Consider the following 16,114-nt stretch of genomic DNA (forward strand, 5'->3'; position numbering starts at 1 on the left):
AGCCATGAAACAGGTCAATCACTGAGTATACACACAGCTGCACAGCTTGGAAGATTTTGGGTCCATATTGACAATAAGCAGATTCATATATCACACACTTATATATTTCCATATATAGAAATACATTTTGATCCAGGGAACTTGAGCTCAGTCTGAATAGCTCACTCATACCTTCCCTGACATAAGTACTGATTTTCAAATATTTTATCTTTCAAATTGTCCACATTTTGAGGGTATAAGAAATGAAGGACGATAGCCTTAATATGACAAAGGAGTAAGGCCACAAAAGGAAAGATTTGCTTTATGAATGCATGAGGTACTAAATATATACAGCATTAAATTTCTATATATCAGAAACATTCAAAATAAATGGCAAAGAGATTTGCTGCATATTTAAAATATGTAATCCTTAGATTTATAATATACTTGAAATATAAATTCAATATAATTTCCTAAATTAAGATTATGAACATGACAATTTTAAAGGCATAAAAATTTACATACACATGATAATAATAAAACTTAAAATTTACAAGGTATATTTAATTATTTTGTGAAGTTTTCTGGTAATTTTGAATTAAAAACAGAAAGGGAGCATTTAATTAAAATATAATATTACTTTTGATTTCTATCGGATACTTATTTTTATTACATACATAAAATACTGGAAACTAGAACAGTCTATAAAACTGTTCCCATTTTATAATAAGATCTACAAAGTATGGTGAGTCTATAGTCTTCATAGCTAATGTCCTGTAATATTGCTCCTACCCTGTGTATCACCCAACAAACTTCTGTTCCCTCCAGTCCTCCTTCCTGGTCTGTGTGCTGTCAGAGGCCTAAGGCTTCCTGCTCCCATGATCTTGCAGAATCTTTCTGTCTATTTTGAATATAGTTTTAAAAGAATTTATCAAATGAGTAGAGTTCAAGTCAACAATAGTTAAAAATACGATGATCCCTATGTATCACATCTATATACTTCAATTGCATTCGTTTGCACACTTCTAACAGCCTTCCACAGTGTGTTCTATCATATCATTTCAATTATAGAGACTTTGAGCTGTGATTCTGAAGAGTCAAGCAATTGATCCAGGTTCACGCAGCTAGTAACTTACAAAGTCAAGATTATGAACACATGGATCTCCCAGAGCTGCTCACTGAGCAATGGCATGAATTCATACAGTTAGCAACTGATTATGGTGAGAAACTGAAAGTAAGGTGGATCTACGTGACGAACAAGTGCTGGTTAACATTTCAGACTTCAACAAAAATACAAATAAAGTACTTTGCATCTAAATATAAAAGTAAAACTGAGCCTATAAATCTATCAAAATCATTTTTAAGGGCTTAAAATCAGTAGATAGAGCCTAAGTCTCACCATAAGTTCTTTTTTTTTCTCTTGTATATTTTATGTGTTTACATTTTAAATGCTATCCCCCTTTTCCCCTCTCCCATACCTCCTCCCCACTACCCCTGCTTCTCTGAGGATGCTCCCACTCCCACCCACTCACTCCCACCTCAACGCCCTGGCATTACCCTGCAGTGGGGAAATTAGTCTTCACAGGACCAAGTGCTTTTCCTCCTATTGATGCTGGACAATGACATCCTCTGCTACATATGTGGCTGGAATCATGGGTCCTTCCATGTATACTTATTGGTTGGTGGTTTAGTCCTTGGGAGCTCTGGTGAGGTCTGGTTGGTTGATATTGTTGTTCTTCCTATGGGGTTGCAAACTCCTTCAGCTCCTTCAGTCTTTTCTCTAACTCCTCCATTTGGGTCCCCTTGTTCAGCCCAATGGGTACCTTCAAGCATCCTCATCTGTATCAGTAGGGCTCTAGCAGAGCCTCTCAGGAGACACCCATATCATGCTCCTGTCAGCAAGCACTACTTGTCATCAGCAATAGTGACTGTGTTTGGTGGCTGCATATGGGATAGATCCCCAAGTGAGGCAGTCGCAGGATGACCTTTTCTTCTGTCCCTGCTCCACTCTTCGTCCCTGTATTTCCTCCTATGAGTATTTTGTTCTCCCTTCTAAGAAGGAATGAATCATCCACATTTTGGTCTTCCTTCTTCTTGGGCTTTACATGATCTGTGATTTTTTTTTAGGTATCATAAGGTCTTAAAAATAAGTTTTCACCAGCTATCTTGATTTTTATTTGTTTGATTCAATTTTTGTTTGTTTGTTCGTTTGTTTGTTTGTTTGCTTGCTTGCTTCTTTAAAGAGCTGGGCCTGAGTCTATTGCCTTGCTATTGCTACGTAAGTGTTCTACCACTGAGCTAAATCATACCTTTCATTCCAGCACTGGAGAGGCAGAGAAAGGGAGCTCTCTGAGTTTGAGGCCAACCTGGTCTACTGAAAGTTCCAGAACAGCCAGGCCTACACAGAGAAACCTATCTGAAAAAAAGAAAGAAAGAAGGAAAGAAAGAAAGAAAGAAAGAAAGAAAGAAAGAAAGAAAGAAAGAAAGACACTTGGGGTTTGCAACTCCATAAGAAGAACACAGTATCAAGCATCCAGACCCCCCCCCCCAAAGCTCCCAGGGACTAAACCACCATCCCAAGAGAACACAAGAATGGACCTATGGCTCCATCTGTATATGTGGGATAGCCTTGTCAGAAATTAATGGGAGGAGAGGCCCTTGGTCCTGTCAAGGCTCAATGCTGCAGTATAGGGGAATGCCACAGCGGGGTGGTGGGAGGGAGTGGGTGGGCGAGTGAGGCAGCACCCTCATAGAAGCAGGGGTGGGGATAGTGGGTTTCTGGAAGGAAAACAGGGAAATGGGATAACATTTAAAATGTAAAATAAAAATGCAATTAAAAAAAAAAAGAGTTCACAATGCTATCTACCTTGCCATAGAGCTTAGTTTAGATTCTCAGGATCTTAGTTCCTTAACGACATGTCTCCTTGAATTCCACTATATTTTTTTCTAGACTGTTCTCGTCATATGTTCTTCTCACTTCAAAACCTCCCTTGAACTCAGGTCTTGCTCTAACCCAGTAGTTTTCAACCTGTGGATCATGACCCCTTTAGCAAACATCTGTCTCCAAAAATATTTGCATTGTGATTCATAGCAGTATCAAATTACAGTTGTGAAGTAGCAATTTAAATAATTTTATGGATAGGGGTTACTACAGCATGAGGAACTGTATTAAGAGTCACTGCATTAGGAGGGTTGAAAGCCACATGCACCTATTAACTGTTTTATCTACTTTCTTTACAGCTAAATTTCTCAAAGAAATACCTTTGGACATTATTCAAACAGCATTAAAATTACCCCCAGTCATAGTGTATATTTAAGCTGAATAGGCTTTTAACTTTCCTTTTGAGTTCAGATGCAGCCACCATCAGTTCACCTGACATTTCTTATTTTGTTGCTTAGTTATCATCCATCTATGAAGTCATCACCAAACCCAGGTCTAGAACAGTGACTGCATTAAATATGGAGTTCATGTTGGCTGTTAAACATTGAAGATGTTCTACTCAGAACATACTTATTTAAAAATATGGCATTTTGTCCTGCATGATTTGCATAGTCTTTAGACCTCAGGAGACTGAGACAAAAAGATCTAGAATACAGGGGCATCCCAGGGTATAAAGTGAGACTCTATCTCAAATAACCAAGGTGCGGGGATAGCATGTGCAAGGCTCTGGGTTCTAAACTCTGTACTACATAACCCAGGTTCCATCTATATTTTATTTTTACTGGTTTTTGAGATTATAATTATATTTCCCCTTTACTTTTCTCTCTCCAAACCCTCTCTCTCAAAACAATAAGCATACATATGCATTTAAGAATATATATATATATTAAGAATATATATTAAGAATATATATATTAAATACACACACACTCACACACACCCCTCTGTGCCACCAGAGGAATGGGTGTGGGACTGGTGAGGTAGAGCATACTCAGACCCTGGAAATGTCAGAGATTTGAGACCAGCATGAATAGAACTAACTCTCCCTGTTTCCACACCTGCTTTGGGGCACATAACCATGACCTCCAACTAGGTGATCACAAACAGTCAGTCGTGTACCCAGTACCTGGAATACCTCTTCGCGTCAACGAGGCATCTCATTGGCCTTCAGCCAATGACCTTTCCTTCCTGGATAGTTCCATGCCCTTCCCCAAAATAACACCCCAAATAAAGGGTGGGGTTCAAGCCCATCCCCAATAAATAAATACAAAGAAGCTAAGAACATCCAGAAAGCTACTTCATTAGAGATCATCCAGAAAGGCCTTTGCCTAAAGGAGCCAAAACACTAAGACTCTAGAAGAAAGCCTTCTCTCTCCTCACCTCTCCCTCCCAGATGGCATATTAGCAGCACCCAGACACTGCTGGAGGAGAGACACCACATAATGTTACTTGCATATTTTGTTTTGGGGGCTGACCATTTGGTATTGGATAACCAATTCATGAGCTCTTCTCCAGGGAAAGCTATTTCCCCTGCTCACAGTATTCCTTAGCTGCCTGTAATACTTTGTATAGGGTTGAGCTCTGTAGTTTTTTGCATAGGGCTCTGGAAAAATAGAATTTAAGACTAAACAATTAATTCGAAAGACTCAGTGCATAACTATAGAAGATTCTATAGATATATGATAAATGTTAGATGGATGGATAGATAGATAGATAGATAGATAGATAGATAGATAGATAGATAGATAGATAGATAGATAGATAGATAGATAGACTTGATGAGTTATCTGCATAGTTTAAAGTTTCCTCTGCTAGATATTTACACAGCATTACCATTCTTGCCTGAAGAATTCATTTCCAGTCTTTCCCTTCGTGGCTGCTGTGCATGGTCATATTCACAGTACAGTTCTCCATGCTACACGTTACACAATGGAGTGTCCTTCAGAGAGACTGCCCTATTGACAGCACCTCATGAGTAGTACATAGGGAAGGCTTCTATGGTCTTATACATTATGTCTTTTAGAAAAAGCAGAGTTGGAACTGACAGTCTGTTGTTTAACTAGCAAGTTCTCTCTCTCTCTGTCTCTCTCTGTCTCTCTCTCTCTTTCCCTCTCTCTGTCTCTCTATGTCTCTGTCTCTCTCTGTCTCTCTCTCTCTCTCTCTCTCTTACACACACACACACACACACACACACACACACACACACACACTGCACAGTATATACCTCTCCTATGGTTTCTCATTACATTCTATATAAAAATGGAATCCCTTTACCTAGACCTGAATAGTCTTATATGGTCCAGGCACTGACCATTCATTCCTCTGGCCTCATCTTGCACCAAGTCCTCACTGCCTTTGCTCCAGACACGCCTACACCTACGTTCCTTCAGTTCCAAGAGTATGGTATTCCCTGTCTGGTCACAAGACCAAACATCATTGTTTCCTCTGCCTCTCTTACCCCTTCCTAACCTTCAGCGCCCAGCCTCAAAGTCACCAGAGAGGTCATGCATGTCTTCTATACCTGAAGTAAGTCTTCCTTCGTAATTTCTATCTTGACCTCTCCCCTGTCTCTTCCACAGCATACTTCAATTATTTCATCTGACTATTCAGAAGACAGACATTTTGCCATAATGGTTAATAGTTGTTGGATACATTTTTTTTTCACAAACTGTCCGGAGGCCTATGAAGGCATGAACTCTCAGGTTTACTCCCTTATTGCTAGCAAAGTTATGGCATCTCCTAAACAATTGTTAAAAGAATTACAGCATCTTCAGCAAGATCTCTGTCATTTCTTTTCTTCTTTTATTTCATTCATTTCTCCGTGTTGTTTTTCTCCAGCAGAACTCCTTCTAGAGTCCCATTCAAATGTTCTGTGTCAAAATGTGAATTTCAAGGCTGGAGAGATGGCTCAGCAGTTAAGAGTACTCACTGCTCTTCCAGAGGACCCAAGTTTCATTACCAGCACAAGCATGGTGACTCACCAACATCTGTAACTCAGGTCCAGGAGATCCAACATCCTTTGTTAGCCTCTGTGGGCACAAGGCATGCAAATGCTGGACAAATAGATACGCAGACAAAACAGCCATACACATAAAATTTTAAATTAAAATCAAAGCTGAAATTATTTGGGAAGCATGGATTTCTCTTGTGAAAGGCTAGCATGGATGTTTGATGTATCTATTTTTCTTAGTGGAATAATAGCAAACACATGTTGATAGGGTTATTAAGGAGAAATATTTTCCAGCAGCTGTTGACTTCATCAATTCCACTATGCAATGAGTCATTTTAACTTCTAGAGCTACACAGTTACAACTAAGGAAGTGTGGGTTTTTCTTTTAAATCATGATGAGAAGAGTGGGAAGAGTTGGGCATGGAGAAAATGAAAAATAATCAGATTGAAAGAACGATTGCACACTATAGAAGCTTAGTATATTTTTTCAAAAAAAAAATAAAAAGGAGGGTTGCCTACCAATTGTTTTAATGGAACAACTGAGCTGGGGGGCTGGAAACTGTAGAAAGGGTAGGACTTTTGCAGAGTCTTTTTTTTTCTTCAAAGAATGTCAACAGCTGCCAGCCTGAGCCATTCTACGAACTTCCAATAAAGATGCCTATTTCTTGCCTTTGGCTGTATTTGTTATGCCAACTATTAATGAGTTAATAGCTATTCCAGGCATTCGTCAACACTCCTTCTGAGGATATATTTCTTAAATCCCGTATCACATTGCCTTGCCTCTTGGAAAAGGTGACTTGTGACCATGTGCCAACAAAAAGTCAACACACTGGGCTGACTGTGTAACACAAGGAAGCATTCTGTGATGTGTGCAACAGAATGCACACTGATGGGTGACATTTTTAAGCTCAGCAAAGACCTTTTCCTTTGCCTTGCTGCCCTTTCTATTGCTCTAAATAGCAGTTTTTATTTATTAAGTACATGGTATAAACTAGACGGAATCCTAAATATTTGATAAATATCACTGTGGAGCAGTGGTGCTGCATCATTTTAATTCCAGCACTTGGGGGCAGAAGCAGGCTAATCTCCGAGTTCAAGGACATCGTGATCCCAGAGTGAGTTCCAAGATGGCCATAGGGAAAGTCTCAAAAAATCCAAAATAATAACAATTAATAATAGTAATTAAAATTTTTTTAAATTACTAATAGCCCTATATTTTGTATTATTTAGGTCAAGTCAATGCCACTGATCTATTTTACAGATTAGAAAAATCAAAGCTCAGTGAAGGTCAATAAGTTAATTTGGGTCGGATAGTTAATTTAAGACCCATGAATGTCAGCTTTATAGATTTTCTTTATGGAAAAGCTTCTATGATCTTGGGAGAGCATGCAGAAGCGTGGCTCCAGGTCAAAGTCTGACAGCAGCATTGTGTGCCATCAGCCAGAAACATAGAACAGTAGTAAAAGGATAAAGTCTATGGAAACACTGTGTTTATTACTGAGTACAGGATGCTGTTAACCAAGTTGTTGGCTTTAGTCTCTCAAGGGCATTGGTGGAACAATGATGTAGCAATTGTGGAGGAAAGGAAGGTTAATAAAGAGAATAAAGTCTTCAGAGTGCTTAGTGAAGCACCAAACCCAGCAATGGCAAGATGGGATGGGTTCATAGCTTGCTGTCTTCTGCCAAACGAATAGCTTTTGTAAAACAAAAATTGTTTATAATAAGTTTTATAGCTTAATACAGTGATGTCAAAACTATGCCCTCTAGGATCCCTGAGAAACACAGGCTAGAGAAGGGATCAGCACGGAAGGATGGTCTGACACTTCTCTACTAACAAGTTCTACTTGATTTTCTTCTTGTATTGATTTTCAACCTTACGTTCTTTCATTAAATCACTTCAGCACAGAGAAAAATCTTAAAGCTACTGTATGAATTGGTGAAATAAATGCATATTTTATACTGACTTAGAACTTAGAAAGGGAAATATTTGCTTTTGTAATTACCATTTAAGCTTATGGGTGGTAGTATTTTTTTAATTTCTTTTATTTTAATTATGTATTTGTGTAAATACGTATGAGGTGCAAGAACCTATGGAACATAGGAAAGGGTTTTGGGTCCCTTGGAGTCAGAGTTACAAGAAGTTTTGAGGTGGGTTCTGAGAAGCGAACTGAACCCTCTCCAAGGACATTACAAGTTCTCTACTGCAGAACCATTACTGCTGATGGATTACGACTCCATCCCTGAGATGTAACGTTCTTTCAAAGCAGTCTTAACAGAGTACATGACCAAGCACAGGAAACATGTAGCAAAATCAGTTAAAATGTGGGATGGCCTTGCAAACTCTCACACCCTTGTTGTAACAGAAGTGAGTAATGACCAGACTGGGACCAACAGGACAGCGTGGTCGTGTTTTCATATACCTGGGAAGGAGACAAACATAAAACAAGGTTATGGACATTCAGACAAATTTCTGACACACTGTAAACTATTGCCCAAGCAAAGTGCAAATAAACTATCAGCTTCCTTCTGATTTGTACATTGGACTTGACTGGTTTATTTAGATCTTATCTGACTTTCAACCTTAAACAATAGGGGAAGAAAACAAGCCACTGGTGTAGCAGGAAAAGCTTTGAAATTGGAGGCAGAAACCTATCATCAAATCCTCAACTAATTTCAGAACCAAGTGTGACTTTGAATAAGTCCTGCAACTGAATAACTTCTCTCCTTTGGAAGCTGAAAAATCCTTAAAGCAGACTCAGATCTCATGAGAATAAGGAAGATTCGGGCAGCCCCTCACTGCTTCAATTTAAATTCCTTTTTCTAGAACCCTAGAGTCCACTTACCTGACTTTCTTCATAGCCAAGCCTTTCTCTGGTCTTTCTACATAGAATACATTGCTTTGTGTATTGTGCAATGTGATCCAAGTCAACAATTTCCCAACTATACCTGGCCCTTTAACCTAAAGGTCTTATCAGTTTAGTTACTATTTCTGTTCCTGCACTCACAGAGGGTGACATCTTATTGGTTCAAGCTAGTGAACCATATTTAGTGTCCTCCTATCTCCATTCAGTTATGGAAGTGCAGACATCGAGTTTCAGATGATAAGGAAGCTTGTTAGAAATTGAGATGTAGCAGAAAAAAACTAGAAGACACCTTTCTTAACAGGTTACATAACCATAAGACACGAATCTTCCAAATTCTCCCCCATATGAATCCCCAGAATCTGGAAAATAGGAAAGAAGGCATACGGCCCAATTTTACAAGAGGAAGAAACAACTACTAAGGTTAAAGACCTTCCCACTAGCACTTTTTAAGTGTAAGTCATGATTGAAAGGAAGTTAAGACCTTTGGCTGGCTGTTCTCTCCTTATTAATTGATGCTGCATATTAATTTCAAAGCATATGCAAGTATAGTAATATAATATCTGTATCAACAGCAGAAGCGGGCTCAGGCCCACAGAGAAGGAAGAGCTATGAAAGCTCACTAAAGTGAGAAAACATCTTAATATAGCCATGTATCTCAAAAGCCACATTTTTACTTCTGAGGATTGAATCCTTGGGCAGACCCAAGTGGCAATGGAGAGCTTCCCTTCTCCTCACAACTCAAGAGGTATTTTTTTTCATTCAAACAAGTCTTAAAAACACAGTACCCATAAGCCACTGCCTACAATCTAAGTGAGCCATCTCACTGTAAAGGACACAACAGTTTCATTATCAGTTAAAATGGAAATACTAAGGGGAGACAAGATCCAACAGAAGAAGTTTCAACAAAAAAGGTCACTGCTCAGTAGCCTAAATGTCCCCTCCATCTGACCTCTGATGAGGGTGAGAATAGGAAAAGAGATTCAGCTTTGCTCAGCAGAACACAGTGAAAGACATCCTTGGCCTGAGGTCTAACTGCCTGCCCTATGATTGATGTTGTTAAGCAAATTTGTGTGTTGTCACAGTTCCCACCCAGTGGGCCACCCTCATTTAGAAACTGGAGCAAAGAGAGCCCAATACTTTGAGATTGTCAATACAAAATTAAAAATAATTGCTCATTACATAATACAGTTATCAAAGTATTCTCTGTTGTTCAAGAAACAAGTGTACGTGTTGATTAAAAAGACAGAAGACATTGACATAATTGTGCTTTTCTCTGATAATTTTCCCACACAGAGAAAGTTATTCTGGCCCTGAAGATCATGAGACATTTATTCTTATCTCTATTGAACTGTTAACTACTAGGGAAAGTGGGTGATAGAGACCAATGTTTAGGCCTCTTTGTATCTACAGAATTCATCCTAATAACTTGCACATTACATACTTGTCAAAAATAATGGCTTAATCTGAGCTTCTGTTGAAGAATACACTACACAGAATGTACTTTGCAACATGACAACGGTTTTCTGTTGCTACACCACAATTACAAGTCCTTCTAAGTGGCACTATACCTAGTCTCTTTATAGCCTTGTGACTAGGTGTAGTGACTATACCTATGTTCACATTTTTAGAACAACGGCTTCTGATGTCTCTGCCTTTGAGTCACGAGTCAGTGCTATTGACAAGTGTGGTTATTGTATGCGAGAAATACAACTAGTACAAGAAAAAATTAAGTTTGTTTATCTGTACTAATTTGTATTTGGCTCAACTAGTGTGGTTTATGGTTACCATTTTAGACAAAGAAGGAATAGATTATAGGATGATGATTGCCACACAGTGATTCCTATTTGAATGAATGAATGAATGCACACAAACAATCCCTCTGTAAACTTGCACCCTACATACAGCTTTCAGAGGTAGAGCTAGAAACATCTCCTATGCACTGATTTCCTGGCTTGTGTCAACACAAGTTGATTGCACCGCAGGGATAATATCTATAGTTGGTGTAGACTTGTTTTTTCCCAATCACTATTCCAACAGGCGTGTTTGGAAGGAATCTTGGGAGGGTGGAAAGAGAGGATTCTCTGAGGCACAGAAGGAATGGAAAAGCAAGACAAGAGAGCAATGTTGGGAGTGTCTTCCAAGGCTGAGAAGACAACAAGAGTGCAGGGATACCCCAGGCACAGACAGCCTATACCTGTTTTCTTGTAACACTCACAATGTAATACGACCCTAATGGGGGATATTCAGCTGGAACTCCTAAGAGCCTTTACAGTGCCTTAAATGGTATAGGAGAGCAGCCCAGCCTTCATCCTTAGAGAAGACATAGCTCTGTAGACTAAGCATCAACTGTGGTTTGTAGGATCTTCCTGTGACACAATGAAGGACACTGTCATGGTCATATTTGACCTTCCCACCAGATGGGCAGAATAATAGCTTGGACCATGTTCAATTTATTCAGAGAAAGGAAAGGAATGCAACATTACTCACATCCTGTGTTTTAAAATAAAATCATATTGCTAACCGCTTTATGACCGTGATTCAAAGCAGGGCTACCTTCCACTCCGCACTTGTAGAGACCAAGTGTGAGATGGATTTTTTAACTCATTCTTTGTCACACAGCACACACATCCCTCCAAGATAGCTGAATACAACATGAATTCTCATTGCACTCTTTTCCTGGGCTGTGCTCACTTCTGCTCCTTTTGACTTGTGAAGAGTTTCTTAGATCAAGTAAGTGTAATTGGGGAACAGATGTAAGAAAATTTGGTCATCTGTGAGTTTTGTGTTCCTCTAGTAAGCAGCGATCATCTCCTGTTGCTAGGAACACATGGGAACTGTAATCCTTCTCCCCAGAAAGCTCTGAGTCATGTTGATGGCACATTTGAGATCAAAATCATCATATGTTTGAATGCTAAACATGGGATTTGAAACAATAATGTAACTTGAGGCATAAATGCAACAGCATGCCAGGCAATACCGCATGAAAGTCTCGGGGCACTAACACCCCAATGAAGAATACAGCCAAACTGGTCATAGCTTGGTGGGTCACAGGCCCTCATGACCATTTCTACTCTCTGAACTGACATAGCCAAACCAAATGCACTCCTACATTCTCAGCTAGGAAGTGCCCCACTATTGGGGGGTATTAGAAGAACCAGGTGATTCCACAAGGCTACCAAGGAGTCCTGCTAGTTTTATATATACTTGCTTATCACCCACACTATAGCAGATTCACAGCAGATTCATGGTCCACAGGTTACCAGGTTTCCCAGTGAAAAATAAAGTGAGATGGACCCTCCAAGATGGCTCTGTGCTTCCTGGATTCATGAAGGAAGGAAGTGCTGTACGTAATGCTGTACTACTCAATCTCGCTCACTTGAAAGAACCCAGCTTATTCAGCTCCCAGCCTAGGAACTCCTTGTTCTCAGATGAGATGGCATTGTGCTTTACACATCACATCCAGAACATCTTTCCCAGACTACAACTCCTTCCATTTGGTTGGATCGGCCAAGGAATAAAACTTTATCTGAGCTTTTACCCTATTGTTCCTGAAACCATTATGGCCTTCCCTGGTTAGACCCATTTAGGTACTTTGGCTCTGACCTTCACATCACTGTTTGGTTCTCCCAAGTTAATTCCAGACTATCCACTCCTCAGCGACCAGCACCTATGATGGGTCTACTATTAATACCTGTCAATCTGGGAAATGCACTTTGGCCACCATGCCAGAAACCAGTCAACTAGTTCCTCTGTGATGTTCTGCTTTCCTCCTGGGCACGCACTAGTGCTTCCTATGCCCGCATGTCTTTCATTGTCCATGTTCCTCAGATCTAGTACTAGTACTTAAACAGAAACCATGGGTTCTCCTTCTAGATGTGAACCACAGCACCTCATCTATGACCTACCACTCGCCCTCTGCCTCTTGGCTAGAAACAGAAATCAAGAGACTCTATGTAACTTCGGTGCTGAAATGGCAATGTCTATCTTAGTGCAGGCCCTCAGAAGACGGTAGTGGCCTGCGCCATAATCCTCCATCTCCGCCCATCAAGAATGCCTCCTGTATGAGTAATAATTTCCACTGAGCTGGTCTACAAAAATGTCAGGGTTTTTCTGTTACAGCAGCTGGCCTTACATTATGGAACAATCACCCATGACAAACACAATATGGGCAATGCCCAAGTGGATTACCCCAGCTGTTTGTAGCTAGCTTGCCTCTCCTCACCACAGTCAAGGATGTTCCTGCTTCCCTTCCTTCCTGCAGAGGCAGTTCTGGACATATAGGGTGAGCAGATGAGTGGGAGGCACTGTTAGGAGATGCTTCTCCAGGGAAAATCTAACTTTTCCATGCTTTATAACTAGAATTTTCCATGGTCACACAATGAGTCACTGCTAAGCCAGCATTTTCCCTACTCAGTTGGGGCATCTGTCCTCCTTTAGGACGGGGATCTGTGTCCACTTCTGGAGTAATGGTGGAAAGATAAATAATGAGAACAGTCGGAGATTAGGTCTCTTGGAAACCATTGGGAAGGCAAATCACACCAGCTTCAGGCAAGTGAGAAATGTTAAAAGCAGCTGGACGGTCTTCTCTTGATTTAAATATAGTATTGTTTCCATCCTTTGTCCAAATGACTTTAAGCCATCATGATTTTCGTGTCACTGGAAACGCACATTGCCGTGATTTAGTCCCTAAGCTGGACTGCCCAACTTATGTCTACACACAATTGAACTGAACGTCCTTTTCCTGTGAGATCAGCACTTAGCTGCTAAGCCGCTGCCATCCAGATCCACAGCGAATTAGTTTGAGATCTGGGAAGTGGAAAGACACTCTAACACGGTCTCTTAAGGGGCCCAGGTCTTCTCCAGAAGAGTTTAGATTGCTTCGGTTGCCCTCCGGGAATTCAGGAATGCTTCATCGGCCCTACCCAAAGGAGAAGGATTCCTCAGAAAAGTGCAAAGGGCAAAGGGCAAAGAGAGAGGAGAAGGCCCGTGCAGCATAAAAAGCCTCTTCACAGAGAAATGCCCAAGCCCAAAGCAAGCGTACCACTGGGCTCGCACTTAGTATAGCATGGGGGAGCACCAACTCTGCTCCTTGGCACAGTCTCTAGCCTTGGCAAGGCCCTGTGAGGCCAAACGTTTTTCTCATTGTAGCAAAGCTCTGAGTCACTATCTTTAAAAAAATACATGGGAACAATAAGACTCAAGGGGATAGCAGAGTTCCCCCCCCCAAAAAAATATTAGAAAAAAGAGGTGGGGGTGGAGCAGCAAGCATGCCTACAGACTGATTAAAGGACAAGAGCCCTGGAAAAGTCCCCTAGGAGACCCCTAGCAAGCCCTCTTTTCCTAGTACACAAGCCCAGATGGTACCCTATCCTATTTTATAATTTCCATCGCGTTCTAAAAATCATAAGCTTGGTTTTCTCGGGTTTTTTTTTCTTTGTTTTTTTGAAACGAGTGTTTGAAAAAGTGAGAAGCGCTTTAGTGCTGACCAGAGATCAACTTAGTGTGTCGCTGGCAACAGCCTTTGCAGAACTGAACTGAACCGGCAAGAGACCACGTGGAAGTCAAGTGGCAGCCCGTTTGACATTTGTCTTCAGCCCCCAAAGAGGTTAAAGAGATAGTGAATGTTTTTCCACCCATTCTCTCCGAATTCTGTAAATAGATGTCTTCAGGCTGAAACCTCAGGAAGGTTTCAAAGCCAAATAGTCTTTGGGAGCTACATCGGACGTAAGGACTTGTGTCAGGGTCAGCCATGAAGTAGCCATAGGCAGCATAGCCAGCAGGCATATAAACGGCAGTAGCTGTGTATCAGTAAAACCCTTTCACAGGGATGAAAAATTGGGCTGTAGTCAACAAAGCACATGCCCATCACTGGTCCTTGACTCAGTGATGAGCAGGAAGCACAATTAACGACCAATCTGAGCTACAACCATTTCACATCTGCACTGCTCAAATCATCCCTCTCCTAGCCGCCAAGCAAGTGAGAAAAGATCAGGCAATTTCCTTCTGTCTTTCAGCACCAGGAAACTACCAACTCATGTTCTACCTTCGTAGAAAACAGTTACCTATGAAAATGACAAATTCTTTTTCCAGTTGAATACAAAGTGAGAGAGTAGCTTTTGCATTTGTGGGACTTGGAGTCTAAGTCAAATTATGTAAAGTTAGGCTATTGTTACACCTGGTTTCTGTGACTGTCGGCTGGCCAGGTTCCAGGGACACTGTAGAAGATGTGTGTCCCAGGAAGCACCCAGAAGTATGAGTGAATTGTTCACAGAAGCCTGTTCGTTCTCACCAGTAACTCCTCCCTAGACAGCAGCACTAACGAATCATCGAAGGCTCACAGAAAGGTAGATACCTTACTTTTATGGTATATAGTTGATGCTCTTTGAGAAAATAACAAAAGGGATATCCTACATGCTAATGGGCTTATAAATAACTCATCTACACACACACACACACACACACACACACACACACACACACACACACACACACGTTATTTCTCTGAGGAGATGGTATGTGCTCACCGCACCAACCACGAAAAAGCTAAACATTAAGGTCATCATCCTGGTTCTTTCCCACAGGTTAAATGTATGGAGTTAGATGAAAAAGTGGGGCAGGAGGTCCTGTTTTGTTTTGTTACAGTATGGGTGCTTTTCCTTTGTTCTGTCTGTTCTAAGACAAACTGGATTTTATATGACAGGAATTGTGAAAGTGGCTAGTACTTGATTTTGATCCAGCCCAGTTATGAAGGACAAGTACAGAGGCAGGCACACCCGGGCTCATGTGCACATGTAAGGCTTGACATGTGGGGAAGATGTCACAAGTCAATCAAAAGACCCATGACCAGGTCCTAACCGACTTTGCCTCACCTGTCTTTCACACTGCTGGAGGAGTTGGTAGGAAGCACATTGAGCCATGAGCATCCGAGAAGCTGTTCTCATTGTTTGCATCCATGCTTTTAGGGCCTACAGTCTCTCTGTCTGCCATCTCCACCTCCACAGTAGATAGAATCAAGTACTAGAAGCCCAATCTTCAGCGTGGTAGTCCTAAATCCTGGGTTAGGCCCTGATCGGAGTAAAACTATGAGTTACAGAAGAGACAGTGATGGCAATCAGTACCTCAGTGTCAGACGCCTCGGGTCAGTGTCTACTGAGGAATGCAGGGCCCTTCACACACCTCATACTTATGCCTTCCGTTAACAAAGTGGGTATGGAGGATGGAAATGTTGTGAGTTCAAGACCCAGCTAGCATTGGTAGTATGACTAAATCTATCCCTCAGATCTCAACAAAGCTGCTGTGCCCTCAGATCTGAGGAAAAGAAAAGCCTAGATGTCACCTAAAGTGTACCCAGCATAATCTAACTTTTTCTTCCTTCCTTTT

At 40.9% G+C, this 16,114-nt stretch overlaps 1 long non-coding RNA gene across 6 annotated transcripts in view; it reads right to left on the reverse strand.

Moving 5' to 3' along the window:
• Nucleotides 1-7,897: 7,897 nt before the first annotated feature.
• LOC103692063 (uncharacterized) overlaps nucleotides 7,898-16,114 on the reverse strand; it is a 29,025-nt gene continuing 20,808 nt past the window's right edge. For 4 of the 6 annotated variants that reach the window (XR_005503473.2, XR_001837540.3, XR_005503474.2 and 1 more), the window contains exons 6-7: nucleotides 15,604-15,799; nucleotides 7,898-8,290 (exon numbers count right to left, since the gene is read on the reverse strand). This is a non-coding gene — a long non-coding RNA (uncharacterized LOC103692063). The remainder of the gene's footprint in view (nucleotides 8,291-15,603; nucleotides 15,800-16,114) is intronic. The other 2 variants (XR_005503476.2, XR_005503475.2) reach the window with 1 other exon arrangement.

This window comes from Rattus norvegicus, chromosome 4 (genome assembly GCF_036323735.1).
Source record: "Rattus norvegicus strain BN/NHsdMcwi chromosome 4, GRCr8, whole genome shotgun sequence".
In the NCBI taxonomy this organism is placed as follows: Eukaryota; Metazoa; Chordata; class Mammalia; order Rodentia; family Muridae; genus Rattus; species Rattus norvegicus.